General features: G+C 40.8%; 1 protein-coding gene across 2 annotated transcripts in view; it reads right to left on the reverse strand.

The window, feature by feature from the left end:
• The window catches only part of LOC124787921 (ATPase family AAA domain-containing protein 5), a 146,812-nt gene that overhangs the window by 98,148 nt on the left and 24,311 nt on the right, over positions 1–24,353 (reverse strand). For both annotated transcript variants that reach the window (XM_047254908.1, XM_047254909.1), the window contains exon 2: positions 4,671–4,769. The gene's annotated coding sequence lies outside the window, so the exon portion shown is untranslated. The remainder of the gene's footprint in view (positions 1–4,670; positions 4,770–24,353) is intronic.

Here is a 24,353-nt window from a genome sequence, read left to right on the forward strand (position 1 = left end):
TGGTTTGACTTTTGCTATGGTCTTTCATTTCATTCCATTTTTTTGTTTATTTCGAATACCTACATCATTTAAATATACAATTCATGAAATATATGATAATTAACATGTGTGTTAATTATCGTATATAAATAATCATATTTTCTCAAAAATACACTACTTCCTGTTTTTAATTACAAATCACACGCACAGCAAACACAAATTCTGAATTATCAATATTTTATAAAAGATTTATTAATAAAGATTGTTTAAATTATTAACAATCTGATAAAATATCAATGATTAAGAATTTATATTTGCAATCTAAGCAATATGTAATTACAAACAAGAGGCAGCACATTTTTCATTAAAAAAATCATTATATGTGTTAATTAACATATATTTCATTACTATTATATTTAAATGATGTAGATATTCGACCAGGACGTAGAAGACCATAATAAGATCCGAACCAGTGCTCTAACGATCACTCAATTACCGATCTCCAACACTGCCCAATGTGCTATGCAGCCGGTCATGACATTCACCTGAATTTTATTGAGTTAAAATCCATCAAAATCTTCACGAGAGATTTTCTTGGGAATTATTCACGATTGCTTGAATCTCCTTTGGTTAAGTGATATTCGAGATCTGAACTTCATGTACCACAAATATGAAAAACAACAAAAATGTGTTTAGCCAAATGGTCTCCTTGGGGATCTAATTCTCAACAAAGCAGTCAGACAAGACATCATCAAACTGATAGCGAAAGCATTTTTCCCTGAGGAAGGACCGAATAAGAAGTAGCAGATATTCATGTAGTTGCCATTCATGAAGGTAGTAAAGGAAGTCGTATGTCCAAGCTGTGTCATACACCTTCTCAAGGCATATAAAAACAAAGATGATGTGACTTACCAAACGAAAGCGCTGGCATGTCGATAGACACACAAACAAACACAAATATACGCACAAAATTCAAGCTTTCGCAACCAACGGTTGCTTCGTCAGGAAAGAGGGAAGGAGAGGGAAAGATGAAAGGATGTGGGTTTTAAGCGAGAGGGTAAGGAGTCATTCCAATCCCGGGAGCGGAAAGACTCACCTTAGGGGGAAAAAAGGACAGGTATACACTCGCGCGCACCCACACTCATATCCACCCACACATACACAGACACCAGCAGACTGCTTGTGTCTGTGTGTGTGTGTGTGTGTGTGTGTGTGTGTGTGTGTGTGTGTGAGCGCGCGCGCATGCGCGAGTGTATACCTGTCCTTTTTTCACCCTAAGTTAAGTCTTTCCGCTCCCGGGATTGGAATGACTCCTTACCCTCTCCCTTAAAACCCACATCCTTTCGTCTTTCCCTCTCCTTCCCTCTTTCCTGACGAAGCAACCGTTGGTTGCGAAAGCTTGAATTTTGTGTGTATATTTGTGTTTGTTTGTGTGTCTATCGACATGCCAGCGCTTTCGTTTGGTAAGTCACATCAACACACACAACACGCAAGAAAACAGATCTAACAAGAAAGGAACTGGTCTTTGGCTGCAGAGTTTGATGTAGCGTGGTATAATGAATCTGATCTGGTCCTGGAGTATGTCTTTGGCTGCTGTGAGAGCTGATTTCATTTCCCACATGGAGAACAGAAGATCGTAGAGCTCTTCATAGCACGAGAAAAGACAGAGCCTCCTCATCTTCACAATTCTACAGAACATCTGAATCTGATGAGTTTGTCTGAATGACGAAGTTACGTTAAAAAATGTTCAGCTAAATTTGAGCCATGTCTTTGGGCAAGTCCATCAAGATGCCATTCCTCAAAAAGGTTCTAAGGGACAGTACCTTCATTGCCTGAAATCCTTCTCACTGATTCCCAAATGTGTGTAGTCAAAGTGGACCGATTAATGGATGTCACAAATTGCTTCCAGGATTTCCTCTTCCGTTCTTTTATCACTTGCCTTGTTGTTGTTGTTGTTCCCACAATCCAGAAAACATGAAGGTTTTCTGTTGCTGGACAATGTTTGAACTTCCGCAAAGTTGCATGCCTGGCTCTGATTGCTGAGTGGCATTCTTCATTCGACCAAGAGACACGTCATCATCTGAGGTGGTTGCTAGACTACGGAATGGATTTGGCAGCACTTTGGTGGATTACATGTGTAATATGGTCCACCCCCTGGGCACTTTCCTGTTGTTCAAAGACGGCATTCCAACTGTATCGTATCCAATTTGCCTTCTGAAGCATCCACCTTTTGTGGTCTTCTGTCTATCACTGACCTATTCACCAAGTGGATCGACAATGGAAACTGGTTGTTCAAGTACAAATCTGTGCCCACTTCCCACTGCAGTCTGTAAGAGCTAGAGAACAGAAGCAAAAGTCAATTGTAGAAGACAACCCTGTAGCAATAGAAAAATGTGTGATCTGACTGGTGTACAAAAGGGATATACCGTCTAAATGGGTAAGTCGCTCAATGATTTGACCCCAGGGGCATCTGGTAGCTGAGCCCTACAGCATGTTGTGTGCCCTGAAAGTCACTCATTAGGAGTAATGGGCAGATAGGGGAGAGGGGGCGGGTGCCTAGAAAAGCTCTGTCGATACATTTGCATGGAGCAAATCATATGATGCACGGTACAAAGAACACACTGCAATCTCTGCAACTGTGAGAATATAATCTGCAACTGCTTGTAAGTCAGTGGGAAGGGGAACTGGAGAGGATGGTACCTGTCATTGACAAAAACAACCAGCTCATCCTTAGCTCTTTCTTCGGTAAGACTGTCCTCCTCGAAGGGGTGGTAGTCTCTTAACATTGGCATGTTAGTGACTCTAAAATGAATTTCTTGTAAGCAGATACAGAATGGTCTCTCGTGGGCCAAGAGCAATTCTTCCAAATGTGACTGGAAACCATTTAAGTTCCACTGCAGCATAGGAGTCCCTATGGGAGCGGCTGATCACTGCATTACTCTCAGCGGTGGTGATTTATCCAAGCAGTCGGGGTAATATTAGATGGAGCCTGGCTCTGGTTCCTCCATATGGATATCAGTATCCTTTGGCTGCATAGGTAAAGGGGACAGCTTATTGGACCTCTGCTGTTGTGCACTGGTATGTGGCTGAGGTTCCAAATCCTTTGCAGACGACTTCCGAATGGTTTCAGTGTCACATACAGCTTTTCCCCTGCAGGTGCATTGATAAGTGCATGTATTTGTACTTGATTCTGAAGTCTGGCTTTGTGTGGAGGCATCACTTTTTTAATGAGTGGCTTTGTAAGGGTCGGTGCAGACGTAACAAATCCCGGAGGTTGCACTCCTTTACAAGCTCTTTTAGCTTCAGTTACCACTGACCAGAATCTCAGAGTTGTCATAACTGACCTGCTCTTGCTAAAGTAAAAGTGGTGTCTGCCAGAACATGTGATTCTACATGACCGTTTGAAGTTAAGTTCTCGCATCTCCATCTTATCTACTATCACAACTTGGTTACAATCTACATATTTACACATTCTTGCGACACCATATCCATAAGCAGCCAATGCCATTACTAAATTAAGACAATTTAAAATGGCTTGGTCAATCAAAAGCTGCAAAAACAATGTTCTATAACTTGTTGGTGCAATTTCTCAAAATTAGAAATGACATTTGTCCATTAAGAGTGCAAAACCTTCAATCATTTTTTTTCTTTTTATTTATTTATTATTTATTTATTTACTTACTATACAATCCTTGAACTGAATGGGTAACCCACACAACAGTTAGTGTGACAATTTTAATTGTATAACAGAATCATAATAATAAGTTAAAGCCAGCCACATACTCAGGGAATACACATTACGCTGATGCCACACTCCCGCACTGTAGTCCTGCGCAAGGTCTTAGCAAAAGTGATTTGCTGTTGCATTCCCCAATCTTTTACATAGGTTAGGTGTGCATCTGCGTCATTCGCATGACTCTGATGAATGCTTGTCCAGCATAATGTTGTGTTGTTACACAATTGGAAGGAACTGGGTGAAATGCAATGTCTGAACATAGCCTACTCATCTTTAATAGCAGCAAGGGGTGGTTGTAGTTTAGTGTCTCTTGGTCCTTCCAATGGGCTGACCATCACTGACAGAGTCACATGCCCTCACTTCATGAGGCATTGCAGGGATGTATGCAATTTAACTCAGGACATTGGTGCAAAGTCTTTTGATCAGGAACTGTATGCCACCACCTCTTCTCTTCTTGATGTCCACATATTAGCAACAGAAATTTACTACCTCCATGTCAAGCGCCAATACACAGGTGTGTGTGTTGGGAATTTTGGCTATGGAGGTGGATAGCAAAATATTGGATGTATAAAAAGGAAATGTTTTCTTAAAACTAAAACTAAACTCCATTATCAGGCCCTAAGGATCAGATGATGACAACCAGTTGTGTGTTATGCTCTGCTGTATGGCATCATGCAGATGCCGTATGGAGAGGCACGAAGTCAGCACACCACACATCTGGTCACTGTCGATATCCATATCTTGGAGTCACTCATTCAAGTAGCTGTTCAGCTGAGATCACAAGGCATGTAGGCCCCTTTCAGATCCTTCCAGGAAGGAAAAATCCCTCGAAATACTGGGAACTGGACCTGGGTCCTTTGCACGAGTGTCATTCACACTGGCAACTTGACTACTTAGCGGACAAACATTATAAAATATATAATTACAAATATTGTACTATTTTATCTGACAGTACCTTGTTATGTTTATAGCTGGCTTATTACGATGGGCAAAAGGCAGAACATCTTAAGTAGAGCACTTTTTTCTTCTTTGTTAGTATTTGGGATGCACATACCTGAAACAGATTCCCAATATTTTCACATTAGAAATTATAGAAAACATTCTTTTAGTAAGAAAGCAAAGCTGTAAAAATTTAATATCAGATTCTAGTTCCATGTGGCATCATCTTGTTCAATACGAGGTAATGTATCTATCAAAGTTCAAAACCAATACACAAAGATTTAATAAAATCCAACTGAAACAAAGCTTAATTGTTTGTTTTATTTGGTGAGAGTATTACTACATTTTGGTATAACATGAAAAAATCCATTACCTGTGTACAAAAACTGGGTAATTTTAATTTTGTGTGAAGGATAAAAATAGAGAATTTTTAGCTGCGGAAGGCTATTGCTTACATCTGCAAACAGCACATGCGTGACGGATGCAGCATAGTGCGTTGAAAGTCAGGTGGTTGGGAGAGGGGGGGAGAGAGAGAGAGAGAGAGAGAGAGAGAGAGAGAGAGAGAGAGAGCAGCTAGGAGAATTTAGCTGCAATGGATGTAATCAATGGCTTACTTCCAATTCTTCAGGAGAGTTGCTGTTTCCATTTTAGGCATGATATTTAAACAAGTCCAGCCATCGTCTTCAGAAGCTGTGAGTTGTGCCATTGCAACACTGGACTCAAAACCATCAGGTCAATTGTCCAAATATTGTACACAAAATGGAAAAACAACTTGGTTGAACACCCAGAAGCATATTATTAATCAAGCATGCAGAAAAAAACCTGATAGATCACAACGGATATAAGCATTTCACCACTCATTGGTATACTGAAGGAGAATGGCCAGATGAAATTACATGTTCATCACTTAAGTAGGTAGGAGTGCTCACATTTATGCATACAAGAAACAACAGCTACACACAAGTCCACAACTGCACAAATGAACTTTCTTAATTGCTGGTGCTACTACTTGCATGGCCCAAATAGAACTTCATATGGCAAAACCATTCACTTAGCTGATTTTAATATCAGAATATAGTCTCTTGCACTTATTGTGAGGATATATAGGCAGTGTTTAAATTGTATCCAGTCACTGCTGTTCCCTCTGTTGTTCAGTAGTAACTTCAAAAATGATTAGGAATTCAATAACAACTGTCTACATTGACACCAGATTACGCCAACCATGGCAAAAACACATTTTGTGTCTGTAAATAGTAGTATTTTATAAAATGAAGTCCATACCTATGCAGCTATATCCACAACAGGCCAAACAGATTAGGAAATAATCATAGTATTAATGTATCACAATCACTGTTGTCCTTGCATTTTTAGTTCTGACAAGTACAAATATCAAATCAACGATGAAATTGTTGGAGAATGTAGTGTGGTAATACTACAGCAACTGCTCAATATTTTAAGCTGCTGAGGAATGGGACAGATTTTAAACAGGATGTTTCTGAATCACAAGTCTAGTTCCTTAGAGCATTTCCACATCACCTCATTAGGAAGAATAATGTCAAAGAAACTATAATTAGATGATGGCCATGTGTTAGCTGCACAAAAATGGTCAGTAACAACTCTAGCATGTATGAATGACAGGAAATTTAGATGAGACAGTAAAATGCAACCAATAATATCCAGTTTGCTCCGCAGAGTATCCACTTTGGCAGGCTCCTTTTAAGGACTATTCTTTCAGAAGGAAAGTATCTGATTTTGATGCAATGGTACCTAAATATTTCACATTATTTTTTAGGGCTGACCGGAGAAGGTCCACTCTCAAGCTATTTCATTTGAATATTAAGTTGCAATTGAAATTTCATGACTGAGTGGGAATCTAACCTGGATTTTCTGCTTCTTGTGAGCGGTCGCCGAAACCATTAGGACATCCAAGTCCATCCAGGTGTGAATAAAGGATGAGCAAGTGTGGTTTATCCTGCTACAAGGGGTATACATGAAATTTAATTTAGGTCTGTTAGGTGTTAATATTCCCTGGAAGTCCACTAATACCACAAGGTGTGTTAGAAGTAAGTACACTAGTGGCTTACACATGTACCTAGGAAGAGCACCTAACATCTGAGCAAGGCTGACACAAATGGTGTGCAGCATGTGTCCTATAATACTGTTTCACTCCAACAACCACCCTTCCCAGTAATATGTGGATTGTCTTGAGTTTGAGATTCTTTGGACAGAACTCTGTAGCATTCTTGCGATCCTCAATTATCACAAAACACAATATGTTGCCATTACATCTAATGGTTGTTACTGAAGACCGCCCAGAGTCTACAGACTGGCTGCACTTACCAGCTAGCCCAGAAGGCATTTATTTATGTACACACATTTCACGGATCCCCAATGTGAGTTTTTCATTCTAATGTAGGACAAATCAGCTCCAGTATTACAAAGGATATTAGTATAAATGAAGGTTTATGTACTAGTAAAAATTATCTCGATATTGAACAGACAATAACAATTACTTAGAAACATTTTGGCACTATGTCATTAACTTTATTAGATGATGAGCTTTCTACAGTTCTACAAAAAACTGAGGCTTCATCGAGACAAAGGAGTCCCCATCAGCTCTTGTGCATACAAGGTACCGGGGCGAATAAGGTTCGCTGCCATCCTTAGCCTGGCATTCCTTCCTTGGTGAGGCCAGGGAGGGGAACAATTTAGGATCATACTTCCTTCCATTGTACAGAGACTTTGAACACTTAGAGACTGCTGGCATTTGATCACCAGCAAGTGATGACGAGGTACACTTCATCACGCATTATACCCCCTGATGCCACCCACTCCAACCAGGGGCCCTCACCACCTGCCAGGATGGCCATTGCCAGGAGTCCCGATGCCCCAGGATGGCGGGCATCTACTCCCTGGCATACGTGGGGGGTTAACGGTGGAGGTATCAATGGAGCGATCCCTGTGTACTCGGGGCTACACCCAACAGCGTACATGACGGCCCCATCACAACGGACTGGCTACCATGCTGGATACGAGGTGCAAAGAATTCCATGGTCCTCATCAGTGCAGAAAATGACACTGCATAGTGGGTGGAGGAAAACGCACCCAGGAAGGTGTCCTCACTCAAAAGATGGAGGATGAGCAGGACTGCAATGCCATGATGAGAAAGTGGGCTACCGATCTCAATGCACAATGGACACGATGCACCATATGGAGGTCAAACCCTATAGGAGACCATCATATAAGGGCTGAAAGGTGTGAGACTCCTTTTAGTCACCTCTTACAATAGGCAGGAATACCTCGGGCCTATTCTAACCCCTGGGCCCGCAGGGGGGAGGGGGGGGGGAGGATGATGCACCTTCAGTAATAAGAACTCCCTTGCTCAGTATGCTGAGGATCTCACCAAGGTCTTCACAGACAGGCACTATACCATAGATATATCCCACAAACAGATCTCCCGTGCCATTTCCCCACACACGTCCAATCCTCCCACCACCCTGAGGAGACAAGACACAAAAAAGGGTGCTCCCTTAGACATCCAGTATGACCCCAGACTGGAACAACCGAACCACATCCTTTGGCAGGGCTTTGATTACCTATCATAACACCTGGAGGCAGCCAAAAAAAAGGGTGCTCCCTTCACCACCCAGTATGATCCTGGACTGGAACAACTGAATTACATCCCCCAGGGCTTTGATTACCTATCATGTCCTGAAATGAGGAACATCCGACCCGGGATCCTTCCCACTTCTTCTCAAGCGGTGTTCCGTCGCCCACACAACCTCCACAACATCCCAGTCCATCCCTATGCAACTCGCAACCCCAGCTCTTTGCCACAACGACAACGCTCTGGTATACAGTGTTCATCTCTCTCCTCACCCGTACACCACTATTCCTTCGCCTTTCCTTTCCCTTCTCTTCCCTTCCAGATTGCTGCTAGTGTCCTATGTGATAGTTGCATTTTGGCCTGAGCTGCCAGAGTTGGTGGTTGTATGTGCATGAGGTGTGGTTGCTTGTGTGTATGAATGGTGTGTGTTTCTTTTGTTGATGAATGCTGTGGTCGAAAGCTTTGTGTAAATGTCTTAATTGTGGCTGCAACTTAACATTCTTCTTTACAGTAAGTAGCAAATCCATCTCTTCCTTCACTGCTGATATTCCTACCTGGAGTTTCCACAGTTTGATTTTGCAGAAGGGTTAATGGCACACACATTAGCTAACAGTGGAGGTAATCCATTTGTCTTGTTTTTAGGTCACTATATACACTATTTCTTTCTTAGTTAAAGGAGTCATTTACAACAAAACTGTTGGGGAATTAGTTTCAGGCAGCCAACTTCAGCAAGGCAAGGCATATGCTGGCCAACCACCTACACAATTTTGCAGTTGGGCACTGCAATGCTGGCACAACATTCTGCAACACATCAGTCTACCGTACTGGTGGGTTGCATTGCTAAATGCTGTAACATACTGCAACACTTTACAACTAGCTACTTGACCTCCTATCGTATCACACATGGCCAGGGCAGGTATATATGCCTCAATTCAGCCAGTAGCTTAATTCCATTGACACCACACATTTGTCTGGCACATTTTCCATGCTAGACACCTATCGGATGTACAACCAAGCAGCTACATCATCATCTAGTACCACTGTCAACTAGGCAGAGCCACTGGTCTATGAGCTGTCAGGTAGTGCTTATAGTATCGGATTCAAACTGGTAACACCTAAGTGAGGCCTCTCACAGGATGCCAACCTTTGAGGGTCCTGGGTTAAATTTAGGGTATCTGCACACCCCTGTAAACAGTTTTAGGCTGTGGATAGAGAAAGCCAAGCCCTCCATAAGCATGCTGTGCTGCAGAGCAGACACCCATCTTGTGTCAGGAAGGCACTGGCACTGCCAGCCACAGATACCCTGTCTCAACAGTCTGCTGCCTCACTGAACTCACTGCTGCTAGCCGTGGTAAACATTTGGGCCGAAGCAGTCAACATACTGTACAAAGCCACCAAATAATAAACTATGTTTCATTCCGTCAGCTTCCTTCACTCTGGACTCACCACGGTTCTATAAGATCCCATCCCCACAGGCACCTGCACATGCCATTCTGTGAGCAAAAGTGATCATCCTGAAACACAGTCAGTGTAACGGTCAACGTGAATGCACCTCTACAAAACACACAAGAGAATATACACTGATACGCCAAAACAATTTGACCACCTGCTTAACAGTTTGTTTGTCTATCTTGGGAACAAAATTCATCACTGATTCTGTGCATCAGGGATCTGAGTTTGTTGGTAGGTTTGTGGACATATGTGGCATTAGATGTCAACACACAAGGTCATGTAATTCGCCTAAATAATGGGCTGTTGATTTGGTGATGGTGACCAATAGCGACCCAGATGGGTTCCGTAGGATTTACATCTGGCGAATTTGGTCGCCGAGATGTCAACGGGAGTTCACTATAATGCTCCTCAAACAACTATAGCATGATTCTGGCTGTGAAACACGGACAATTATACTGCTGAAAGATGACATTGCCGTTGGGAAAGACATCAAGCATGAAGGGATGCAGGTGGTTCGCAGATGTCAGTGTGTCTTCGATTACCACCACAGGTCCCATGCAAGCATAGAAGAACGTCTCCCATAGCATAATACTGCTCCCACCAGCCTGCGTCCATGGCACGCTGCACATTTTGAGCTGGTATTCACCTCAATGACGGCGTTTGTGGAGACGACCACTGACTTGGTGTAGCAAAAATGTGATTGAGCTGAAGAGTGACATTTCCACTGATCAACAGTTGAATCCCAATGGTCCTGTGCCCACTGCAGCCTTAATTGATGATGTCATTGGATCAACATATGAACACGTAGGGGTGGTCTGTTCAACAATTTATGATGAACCTTGTGCTCTGAAACACATGTGCGTGTACCAGCATTGTGCTCTTTTGGCAGAGATGCCACAGATCTATTCTACTTTACAGACCATCTATTCTATTTTACAGAGTAGACAAGCCTCTGACCCCACGTTTTGTGAAGAGTCATGGATGTCCAATGATTTAGTGCATAACGATAGTTTCTCTGTCCTCCTACCTCTTCCCACAGCTGCTCATGACATTAGCACGTGTACATTCGACCAGCTTTGCCGTTTATGAGATACTCACTCACAAGCTCTGCATAATAATAATCTGTCCTTTGTTGAAGTCATTTATCTCAATGGATCTCCCGACTTAAGAGCCTATTTCTTCGCTATGGTGACCCATGTCAATGTCTGCTCTGCTTACATACTTTCGTTACCACATCACATGCCCGCATTGTCACTAGGCGGCATCCAACACTGCAGTGGACAGTGATCACAATGTTTTGGCTGATCAGTGTACGTATTGTGAAACTGCAGTCATAATTTCATGCTGTCTCAAAGGGGTGTAACATGATGTTCTTGGATGTACACAGTGTATGATTTTCACTGCCGATATTCTTCAAAATTTACATGCTATCCCAGAAAATTATACAACACATTAGAAAATGGAAACAGCAAAATAATGCTAATTGTTAATTTAGATACATTTTTATCACCATGATGAGACATAACTCTTAAGACCAATGTTCCTGCTGCTGATTTTTATATTGTCTGGAGAATGCGATTTTTTCAATTCAGCTTACAATCTATGTGAAAATCCACAAAGTTAGAGGAGTACAAGGTCTCTGCAGTAGGTGACAGTCCCCCAAAATTATTGACATCCTTCAGGGAGGCAACCACAATAAAACTATTCCGTCTAGTCTAAAGAATCGGAAAACTGGTAGAGGCTGACCTCAGCATAAATCAGACATCCAGAGAAATGTGATCATCCTCTGACTTATCTTGGGCAATAGATTATAGAAGTGCAAACCTATGTTTCTAGCCGGGCAATAGATTATAGAAGTGCAAACCTATGTTTCTAGCCTCCGAATATTTAGAGGAAGTTTTTAATAATGCTGACTGGAATAAACACCTTTAAATTCTGAAGATAGCAATGATAAATACAGGAAGCAAAAGGTTTTCCATAGCTTGTACAGCAAACGGACCACTTTTGTAGAAGACTGAAGAGAGGCATTTGATGAGAAAGGGATAGACAGTATTGTATCCTATCCTCCACGTTAATCATAGTGTAAACTGAGCAAGTAATAAAGGAAATCAAAGACGAATTTGGAAAAGCAACTTAAGTCCATGAAGAAGAAATAAAAACCTTGCGCTTTACTAGTTCTCCCAGAGATGGCAAGGGACTTAGAATATCACTTGAATGGAATGGGTGTGTCTTGAAGAGAGCATATTGACGGATGGACATCAAACAGTTCACACATGAACATAATAGTAGTTTCTTATGTGCGTTGCTGTAGAAGAATGTTGAATATTGGATGGGAAGATTGAATAACCAATGTAGAGATACAATGAACTGAATTGGGGAAAAGACAAAATTATGTCAGAACCTGACTAAAAGAAGGGATTGGTTGATAGGATACATCTTGAGGCATCAAGGAATCATTTATTTGCTAACGGAGGAAGTGCATAGGGTAAAATTGTAGAGGAAGACCAAGGTTTGGCTACAGTATGCGAGTTCAAATGGATATATAGTGCAGTACATATGCAGAGATCAAGTGACTTGCACAGGATAAACTAATGTGGAGAGTTGGCTCAAACCATTCTATAGACTTAGACGACAACGATGACAACTTTCTTTAATAACTGGTTTTCAGGACTAGCATTAATTTCTTTTGGATTCATATGGTTGTCTGGATGAGAGTTGGCTGTGAACCACGCCAAAATTTCTTTCAGTTGACACATTATCCATCACAACACTTGTGTCATCAGCAAATATAGTAAAATTGCACTTTTGCATATTGACAGAGTTACTTGATTCATATACATAAGATTCGCCAAGGGCTGTAGGACAGTTCCCTGAGGAACTCCATACTGCCCTAAGGACCACATTCTATCTTCCAGATTGATTTGAACACATTACTTATTGATACCAGATTCCATAATTGTGGGGTTTCTCTATGAATCTCTAGGATCTAGAGATCTTTATCAGACAATAGCAGATTCCAACTGACAACCCCGTATTGTTTAGTTACTTCAAGACAACACCTGTGAATGGTAAAATGGTTTTATACATAGACAAATGGGAAAATGGTTTCATACATAGACAAATGGGAAAATGGTTTCATACATAGACACCTTCCTGACAGCCAAACTATCTTTCGTTAATGATGTTCACGTTCAAAAGATGCTACACATCCTGTTTCATTTGGAAATACAATGATGGGGAAAAAATTGCAACATCAAGGAGTTGTGCAACATAAACAAAAGTTGGTAGCCGTGTTCCTACATCTGAAAGATAATGTCTATTCAAATTTTGCACCATTCACATAAAGAGTAGTGCTAGTAGTGCCACTATGAGGTTGCCAATCAGATTTGCTTCAAATGCATGCCGTAACGGTCATGAGCCTTTGTTACCTTTGAGATTGGACATAGTGAGTTGACGTTAGTCAAGAATGCCTTTAAGGCGACAAAGATGCCATTATCAATACCTCACTGAGTTTGAACAAAGCCATGCAATAGAGCTACGAGATGCTGGAAGTTCATTCTGCGATATTGCAGAAATACTCGGCAGAAATGTAGCCGCAGTGCATGACTGCTGGCTGGAGCGGTCATGAGAATGTCGGAAGAAGACCGGGTTCCACATGTCGACATGGCAATACCGAGAGGAAAGATCATCGTGTCCAGAGTATGGCCCTACTTCAAAGACAGCTCCGCACTAGGCGCCTTGTAGCATGCATTCTACTGACCCCAAACTACCGCCTTTTGTGACTTCAGTGGTGTCATGTGAGAGCTCATTGGAGAGCAGGCTGGATGTCTGTTGTATTTTTGATGAAAGCTGGTTTAGCCTCAATGTCTGTGACGGCTTTTTATTGGTTAGGAGGAGGCCAGTTGAGGACCCACAACCAACATGTCTGCGGGCTAGACTCACTTGGACCTACACCTGGAATTATGGTCTGGGGTGTGATTTTGTATGACAGCAGGAACACTCTTGTGGTTTCCCATGCATCCTGACCACAAATCTGTACTTCAATCTAGAGCTTCGACCTGTTGAGCTGCCATTTGTGAACAGCATTCCAGGGGCTGTTTTCCTACTATAACACTTGCCCACATACTGCTGTTGTTAACCCAACATGCTATGCAGAGTGCAAATCTACATCTACACCTAACCAATATGTTGCCTTGGTCTGCTCGATCACCATATCTGTCTTCAATCAAGCATATATGGAACATCACTGGACAACAGGTTCATCCACAAACAGCATTAACTGTTCCTGTATTGACTGACCAAATGCAACAGGCATGGAATTCCATCCCACAAACTGACATCCAGCACCCCGTACAACATAATACACACACATCCACATGCTTGCACTCAGCATTCTGGCAATTACACCAGTTATTAATTTACCAGCATTTCACATTTGCAATGGCTTTTCTCCTGTTTACATTAATCTGTGCTCTTGCAATGTTAATCACTTAACTATATTACCTAGACAAATGCATTTCCAAAATTTCATTAATCTACATTAATTATTTTATGGCATTGCAATTTTTTCTTGTCAGAGTAGATAGGGTGATATGTTTGGAACACTTGTTCCATCTCCACATTTGAAAAGTGGTCTGACTACAGCATACTTCATTATCTCTGTATTCTCTCCTTTGTGCTGCAAGGTACTGAATACATAAGACCTTGTTCATTTCATTACAGCATGCTTTCAATAGTGATCAAATGTATGGAGGAATGGTAAAATCGAGGCATTGAATGTAACATTCATGCCCGAGCTGAGAAATAATTTAAGTGGAAATGAAAGTATATGTATCATACTCAGCTCAGAGTAGGTGAGAGGTCTCCCTAGGTTTTGTGGCAAGAGAAACCCCCAATTGTATCTGACTCCACATCAACCAGATTAAGAACAAAGACAGTTACAGAGTGAAGAATAGATTATAGTTGGAAGATTCGGAACAGTAAACGTCAGAGGGTTAAAAGCTTAACAGACATCAGTTGCACAATCAACATTAAAACAAGGTGAGAGAGAATCAAAGCAGCACATTCATGAGGTCAAGTGAGTGTCCCCTGGGATGCCACATGCGACTGAAGCAGTATCTTTCACCCCCAATCCACTATAATCAAGGCATTGAAGAGAGGAACAGCAATCACTAGTCAACCCTCAAAAAGGAAAATAGCGTGCAGCAGAAAAAGTTGCAAACTACATCTAAAAGAGCAATTAAAACAGAAAAAGAGGATGACAGAGGCAGCTGGCAAATTGGCAAAGATGATGGGTCAATGGTTTCCCCAACATGGCATGTAGCAGGAGACGCCGATCACCACAAAGGGATTTTAAAATGTTATATCTGAGAATAAAAAGCACTCTCACATGGAAAACAGAAAGCCAGTTCAACTGTACACAAGTAATCTGTCACTATTAAAGGCGAAGAATCCAGAAGACCATGCTTAGCATGTAGACCCAGGAGGAGGGGGCATTCCACAAGTATATGAGCTATGGTCTGTAAGGCTCTGCAACCACAATGTGGAAGTGGCTCATTATATCAAATAAAACTGTGGGTTAATCTGGTATGACTGATGCCAAGCTGACATAAAATGGTTGATGCCTTGCACAGAGAACAGAAGATGGAACATCATGTAGCAGTAGTCTCCTTGATATTGCAGTTTATTGGAATGCGTAGGAGTCAATCAGATGACGTTCAATGTCCGAGAGAGGAGAGGTCTCATCTGTACGAAGTAATACGTAACTGGGATATTATCCAAGCAAAAGTCTCACGAGTAATCACTTCTCTTAAAAGATGGCCACTTCTATTGCTGACATACCCAGATGACTTGGGACCCAGAGAAAGACATGAGCAAGCAGTACGACTAAGAGCAAAGAGAAACATCATGAACAGTAGAAATCACAGAGTGAAAGAAAACATTGATCAGTGGCCTAAAGACTGCTCACTGAGAAACTAGAAATTAACACACAGTCGAGGGAGGTTTGTTTAATAAAGCATAGAGCTCTGTCAATGGCTATCGGATCAGCAACAAAAACACTAAATATTTCTGGCAACAAATTTTGTTCCTCACCATCACAAGATGTAAAAGCAATCCCATTCTGTCCGTGGTTTTAGAGCCATCAGTGTAAATGACGGAAGCACCATGATAATCCAGCAGAACTGAAAGGAACAGACCTAAAATGTTGTTGAGGTGGCGAACTATAGGACATTGAAATAGATTGGTCCTAATCTGTGATGTGGGTGCTAACCAGAGGGGGGAAAGGGAAGGGGGGGGGGGGGTGGAATGAGGGAGTTGGGAAGCACATTCAAAGCAGGTTTGGCAGTTGTCTCCGAAAACAGCCTCAAGGTACTTTCCAAAGGGTAATCTCCCCCCCCCCCCCCCCCCCCCCCCATAGTAAGTCAGATGATAAGGAAATTAATAGATGGTGATTGCATAACTGGGCAACAGTTGGCACATGTTCGCCAGAACACCACAATGAGCATGCAAGATGTTACCAATGAAGATTAAACTGCCAGCAAAATGTTGGCATTACGGTCCCACTGTTTGTTGCAGAGTCTCATCCCCGTTCTGCAGAACAGTGATATTGCCCTCAACAACCACAGGATGTTTACAGTGGCCCCATGAATACCACCCTGGACCATCAACCCTCTACCACCTTATCGCACATATAGGACAGACTGTTGTAGGCGTTCAACATTACTGGGTTGTCTCCAAGTTTTGTCCATAAACTACACCCAACGCCACTCCTGTCCTTTCTGAATGATTTCTTGACCATCTGTAACAGAGTCTATGGTGTTGTGGTGCATGACGTGGTGTTCACCACGACTGTCGAGAATGGAGATTTGCATCATGTATTCGTCTCTTAGCAGTCTGATGCAATATGCAACATCCTGCAGCCTCTTCGAATGCCAAATTCAGTTCTGGAGCACTCAGTCCATGATTCCTTTGACTCAGAGGTCATAATTGTTGATATTGTTGATCATCCTGTGCCCCTGTCCAACATGGACAGCCTGTGTAGTGTAACTGCACACCACCAACTGTCAATTGAATACAACTGCGTGTCTGCACCACATCTTTGACTACATTGCACACACGTCTAGCAACTTCTGTTGTGGACAAGCCATGTGGGCATTAACATGCCGATGCAGATGTGATCACTGGTCGTGACTGTCCTTCATGGCATGATGGATGTTCACTCTACAGTTCCACAGAAACATCTATGCGCCCTAATGGTGTTTTATTTTGAAGCGGAATGCTGCAATTGATTTGATTGTGGCATTCTACCCGTGGGTTGTGCTCTTGCTGATTCTGTGTATGTTTACAATGTCAGGGGTGACCTTCCGATCAGTACAGGAATGGTCACAATAGCAACACATCTGCACAACATATCGGGGTGATGCAAAACTTTTGTTGATGTGTGTGTCACGTCTGAAGATTTGGGACAGACCTAGATTTCCTATTACCTTCTGATGAGGGACCATTAAATGGGGCAAAGTTGATCGAAAAATTCAAAAAAACATTTAATAACCGGACTCTGGTGGCAAAAATTCTTAATTCGTGGCAATGGTTAAACATATAGTATTCCAAACTTTGATCTAAAACTAATCATTTTCAGGACTTTATTACTTTTTTTTAATGAACTAGAACTTTCATTCATCTAACTGGCATGAGACAAATCATGTATCGTGTATTGGCCCTCCACAGTGACAACTAGAGCAACAATTTAAGTTAATTATACTTACCTAATTATAGACACACAAATAAAACTTTGCCCATTCTTTATGGAACCAGGGTGAAGTTGACCACCCGAGAAAACTGGTGTGAAGTTTACCATTGTTTCTTGAGTGGTTCTTCCACGAATCAACATTCGTGAATGCGATAAGACTGTGATCTAATGAATGCAGCAACAGCACAGTGAGCAAGTGTCTGTATATTAACTTATGAATTTGTTACATAGTTAAGAAGTTCAGCTTGTTGCAGCGTACAGTTGGGATTTTAGCAACTGTCAATGTGAAAATGCGGCATGTGTACAAATATAAATCAGATCAATTGAAGAAATATGGCCTGAATGTTTTCAAATTGCATCTCATACAAATTTTAAACTGAAAAATAGGCATTAATAAGGCTAACCAAGTGTATGAACAGGATTCATGGTTGTCAAAACAATTTCTAGAGAAGAGGAGTCTACACTGATGTGACTTCTAGAGTGTGCAAACTGGAGGACTTCTGTTTTCTGACATGGATCTTCAATATGTAGCGAAGGTATGCGTTTGCATTCTGGCTCCAAGAAAAAGAGTGAAAGACTGTGTGGGGAAACTACTCAGGAAATGCCACAGATAATTAGATGTCACAATCCTTCGTAGAAGCAAGTAGATTGGTGTGGCCTGTAATTGATGACACTGGCACAATACAGGTTTCAGAAGTAAAAAATTTGCCAGATCCAAATAGGTAGAAAATGCTGTAATTTTGAATTTACTTACAGTTGCATGTGTTTCTTCAAAATTTTATAAAGCAAATTTGTGAAGCTTTTTATTTTTTGGCCTTCAACTTTGCACATTACTCAAAATTGGCATTAAAATTTAATTATTATGCCAGGTTCATTTTTTCAGGTTACTGATAAAGTTTCAGAACAAAAAGTCACCCTAGAGTCAAACTATCCACAATTATAACATAAAAGATAATTGGTCAAATTTACAACCATGCTCTGAAGGAAGAAAAAATACATTAACTTCACTGTTTCTGAAATATTTAAGTTTAAAGTCCAAAATCGGTCAACTTCAACCCATTGTGGTATCTTGATATCGTTGATTCAACTGCCTGAAAGTCCGAACCGAGTTCGAGTGGTGTCAACACCCTGCTTGGCTTCACACATTTGAAATTTCTCCAAAACTTTTCTTGCATAGGGTTCCTGGGGGGTACAAATGTTTTCTTTTTTATGATTTCACACAATTTCAAAGCTACACATTGGCTCACTTGTCTTATCTCAAAAAATCTCTTTGAAAATTTATGTGATTCAAAACACTTTGATAATTTTAGAATAGTAACATACCAAGCTGTCAATCACAAAGTTAAGGCTATTTCTTTGGCACCATCTGTGTGAAAATAGTTGCAATAGTTATACGGATCACTGTTTGACCTGGTCAATTGCAGTTTTCTTGACACCTTATCAGTTTTTTGAGTCCAATTCCACCTAACCTGTTTGTTAATCCTTCATACCTTCCCAAGAGCTGCAAAATTTGCTGGTGGAATGAGATAAATTACTTTAATTAGGTCTCCATAGCGATTGGTAGTGGTGACATCAACATTGTCAATCGAGCTGCCACAGATATTAAACAACAAATGGGCACATGCTTGACCAACGGTACGAAGATTTCTTTGTAATTAACACCTTGAACTTGATAGTACTCTTTTACCACAAGATGTGCCTTACCTCTCTGAATGTGTTGTTATGATGCAGAGATGAGAATTCTTTCTTCCTTGCTTTTATCCATTCTAGCTTATTTACCCTGCCAAATTCTCTTTGACATGAAGTCATCATTTGGAAGTCCTTTTCCCAAGTAGTACATTAAAAGTAATGCATTTAGTTGGGCTTTGGTTATCTGCTTGATCTTTTGAGTTGTAATCCCTCCTTGAGCTATTCGATCAGTTTTTTGAGTCTCATGTTGAGCTTCAGTTTCCATTGGACAACAGTGAAAACCATGAAAGAGTCCATAATCACTGTCTACTGATTAAATTTCTTTTTCAGTCTGCGAAGTACTGATGTCATGGAAAACTGCTTTTTGTTCCAATCATAAGACTGTGACCTTAGGTTTCTCCACCTTTGAACTTAGAAAATTCTCATTCTGCAGGATATTTTCATCTCTGTTCACATTCATGTAGCAAGTCTCTCGATCAACAAATATTGCCTTTGGATACCTGTCAGTAGCCTATGACTGTCAAACTCCATGACATCTTATCCCATTTCTTATGATGCCATTTTGGAATGTGAACCATTGCACTGCAGTCAAAAATCCATTAGTGTGATAAAGAAGGCTGCACCATGGAGTGAATTTCATATAGCATTTAGCAAGTGTGGTGGACAGAGAGTAATTTGATAGGTATGCAGCAGTGGGCACAGCTTCAGCTCAGTACTCCTTTCGTATGTTGCCACTGACCATCACAGTTTTTTCAACAAATGTACGATTAGCTCCCACAGAAACACCTTTTTGCTGTAGTCTGTATCATAAAGTAAGCTGGTAGATGATACCATCAGAAGCCAGAAATCATCTTAGTTCATAGTCGACAAAGTCCTTTGCATTAACAATGTAGGAAAAGGCAGATTAACACTTACCATAAAGAGGATACAAAAAGACAGATTGCTACTTACGATAAAGAAAACATATCAAATTTCTTTGCATTGTGGGACTGCAACTTGATATTTCTGCCTATTTGCTTTTCCAATATGAGAACTAAATTTTTAAATGTCTGCATGACCCAGATTGTTTTTTCTTAAACATGTTGCAGGAAAGTTCTTATTGAATGTAAATACTTTTGGATTAAGGGGACAGGCTCATGAAAATGACAAAAAATTTGAATATTTTTTTTTTTTTTTTTTTTTTTTTTTTTTTTTTTTTTTTTTTTAGAAAATAGCATTTCATGCTGATTTTAAAATGTATAGTTTATGGGCATTATCATTTTCCGTTCATTCTAAAACTGAGGTTGAACATAACATTGCACAGGGGCCATACCCATCTGTCAGTTTGAAGTGCATCAGAGTAGGTGATGCATTATTTTGTTGTTCTGCTTTTTCTGTAGTTAGTTACGGATCATTAACACAGTTAACACTGACTTCCGGAACCAAAGTACAGGCATGTCTAGATGGCTATGGCTCAAATGTAAACAAAGATATGAGAATATATGATTTCAGAATTTCATATGCATGTGGTTTTGTAGTTATAGTGTGTTGTTTTGTTTCTGTGTGTGTGTTTCTTGTGCTACAAATGCCGAGAGTAAAGAAATTTAGCCCCCAAACAAAAGTTTTGCAGCAACCAGTTCCAAAAACAACCGAATAATATACATCAGTTGCTTCAAAAGTCACCTGCAGAAACTGTGTCTAAAGGCACTGCTTCTAAACGTAAACTTTCGCTTTCTGAATGTAATAAGAACAAGCCTAGTAGTATTGTGAGCACCAATAACAATCGAAATCTTACTGTGAACCTAAATATGCTGACAAGACTTTTGAAGAGTGCTGTGAAATGTTAAGTACTGCAATTGTGAAGATAGTAGTAGTGATGTTTCTGAGGACATTTCAGCAAGGAAGGATCTTTCAAGTCAGTCAGTGGTTGCCTGTAACTCGCGTAAGATGCACAGTGATCTATGACATCACCAGTACCTGATAGTCGACATTAAAGGCTAAATATTCAGCTTGCTCATGCAATGTATTGGAAGGATAGGAGAGCTGCCCAGACTTTTTGTGATGTTATGGATTTGCCTCCACCTCCACTGAGGTTTGACAGATACAATAAATTAATACATAATGCTTTATGTGGTGTAAGTGAACATTCAATGAAAAGGGCAGCAAAAGAAGCAGTAGCCTTGTCTGAGAATACAGACTTTGTAGCAGCATTTGATGGACCTTGGCAGAAGAGAGGTCATACTTCTCTGAATGGGATTGTACCTGCCACATTTATTGAAACTGGTTGTTTGTTGTTGTGGTCTTCAGTCCTGAGACTGGTTTGATGCAGCTCTCCATGCTACTCTATCCTGTGCAAGCTTTTTCATCTCCCAGTACCTACTGCAACCTACATCCTTCTGAATCTGCTTAGTGTATTCATCTCTTGGTCTCCCTCTACGATTTTTACCCTCCACGCTGCACTCCAATACTAAATTGGTGATCCCTTGATGCCTCAGAAAATGTCCTACCAACCGATCCCTTCTTCTGGTCAAATTGTGCCACAAACTTCTCTTCTCCCCAATCCTATTCAATACTTCCTCATTAGTTATGTGTTCTACCCATCTAATCTTCAGCATTCTTCTGTAGCACCACATTTCGAAAGCTTCTATTCTCTTCTTGTCCAAACTATTTATCGTCCATGTTTCACTTCCATACATGGCTACACTCCATACAAACACTTTCAGAAAGGACTTCCTGACACTTAAATCTATACTCGATGTTAACAAATTTCTCTTCTTCAGAAACGCTTTCCTTGCCATTGCCAGTCTACATTTTATATCCTCTCTACTTCGACCATCATCAGTTATTTTGCTCCCCAAATAGCAAAACTCCTTTACTACTTTAAGTGTCTCATTTCCTAATCTAATTCCCTCAGCATCACCCGACTTAATTAGACTACATTCCATTATCCTTGTTTTGCTTTTGTTGATGTTCATCTTATATCCTCCTTTCAAGACACTGTCCATTCCATTCAACTGCTCTTCCAAGTCCTTTGCTGTCTCTGACAGAATTACAATGTCATCGGCGAACCTCAAAGTTTTTATTTCTTCTCCATGAATTTTAATACCTACTCCGAATTTTTCTTTTGTTTCCTTTACTGCTTGCTCAATATACAGATTGAACAACATCGGGGAGAGGCTACAACCCTGTCTTACTCCCTTCCCAACCACTGCTTCCCTTTCATGTCCCTCGACTCTTATAACTGCCATCTGGTTTCTGTACAAATTGTAAATAGCCTTTCGCTCCCTGTATTTTACCCCTGCCACCTTTAGAGTTTGAAAGAGAGTATTCCAGTCAACATTGTCAAAAGCTTTCTCTAAGTCTACAAATGCTAGAAACGTAGGTTTGCCTTTCCTTAATCTTTCTTCTAAGATAAGTCGTAAGGTCAGTATTGCCTCACGTGTTCCAGTGTTTCTACGGAATCCAAACTGATCTTCCCCGAGGTTGGCTTCTACTAGTTTTTCCATTCGTCTGTAAAGAATTCGTGTTAGTATTTTGCAGCTGTGACTTATTAAACTGATAGTTCGGTAATTTTCACATCTGTCAACACCTGCTTTCTTTGGGATTGGAATTATTATATTCTTCTCGAAGTCTGAGGGTATTTCGCCTGTTTCATACATCTTGCTCACCAGATGGTAGAGTTTTGCCAGGACTGGCTCTCCCACGGCCGTCAGTAGTTCCAATGGAATAATGTCTACTCCGGGGGCCTTGTTTCGACTCAGGTCTTTCAGTGCTCTGTCAAACTCTTCACGCAGTATCATATCTCCCATTTCATCTTCATCTACATCCTCTTCCATTTCCATAATATTGTCCTCAAGTACATCGCCCTTGTATAGACCCTCTATATACTCCTTCCACCTTTCTGCTTTCCCTTCTTTGCTTAGAACCGGGTTTCCATCTGAGCTCTTGATATTCATACAAGTCGTTCTCTTATCTCCAAAGGTCTCTTTAATTTTCCTGTAGGCGGTATCTATCTTACCTCTAGTGAGATAGGCCTCTACATCCTTACATTTGTCCTCTAGCCATCCCTGCTTAGCCATTTTGCACTTCCTGTCAATCTCATTTTTGAGACGTTTGTATTCCTTTTTGCCTGTTTCACTTACTGCATTTTTATATTTTCTCCTTTCATCAATTAAATTCAATATTTCTTCTGTTACCCAAGGATTTCTACTAGCCCTCGTCTTTTTACCTACTTGATCCTCTGCTGCCTTCACTACTTCATCCCTCAAAGCTACCCATTCTTCTTCTACTGTATTTATTTCCCCCATTCCTGTCAATTGCTCCCTTATGCTCTCCCTGAATCTCTGTACAACCTCTGGTTCTTTTAGTTTGTCCAGGTCCCATCTCCTTAAATTCCCACCTTTTTGCAGTTTCTTCAGTTTTAATCTACAGGTCATAACCAATAGATTGTGGTCAGAGTCCACATCTGCCCCTGGAAATGTCTTACAATTTAAAACCTGGTTCCTAAATCTCTGTCTTACCATTATATAATCTATCTGATACCTTTTAGTATCTCCAGGGTTCTTCCATGTATACAACCTTCTTTCATGATTCTTAAACCAAGTGTTAGTTATGATTATGTTGTGCTCTGTGCAAAATTCTACCAGGCGGCTTCCTCTTTCATTTCTGTCCCCCAATCCATATTCACCTACTATGTTTCCTTCTCTCCCTTTTCCTACACTCGAATTCCAGTCACCCATGACTATTAAATTTTCGTCTCCCTTCACAATCTGAATAATTTCTTTTATTTCATCATACATTTCTTCAATTTCTTCGTCATCTGCAGAGCTAGTTGGCATATAAACTTGTACTACTGTAGTAGGTGTGGGCTTCGTATCCATCTTGGCCACAATAATGCGTTCACTATGCTGTTTGTAGTAGCTTACCCGCATTCCTATTTTCCTATTCATTATTAAACCTACTCCTGCATTACCCCTATTTGATTTTGTGTTTATAACCCTGTAGTCACCTGACCAGAAGTCTTGTTCCTCCTGCCACCGAACTTCACTAATTCCCACTATATCTAACTTCAACCTATCCATTTCCCTTTTTAAATTTTCTAACCTACCTGCCCTATTAAGGGATCTGACATTCCACGCTCCGATCCGTAGAACGCCAGTTTTCTTTCTCCTGGTAAGATACTAGATTATGAATGTCTAACAAAGCACTGAGAGGATTGTTCA

The sequence above is a fragment of the Schistocerca piceifrons genome, chromosome 3 (genome assembly GCF_021461385.2).
Source record: "Schistocerca piceifrons isolate TAMUIC-IGC-003096 chromosome 3, iqSchPice1.1, whole genome shotgun sequence".
Taxonomy (NCBI): domain Eukaryota; kingdom Metazoa; phylum Arthropoda; class Insecta; order Orthoptera; family Acrididae; genus Schistocerca; species Schistocerca piceifrons.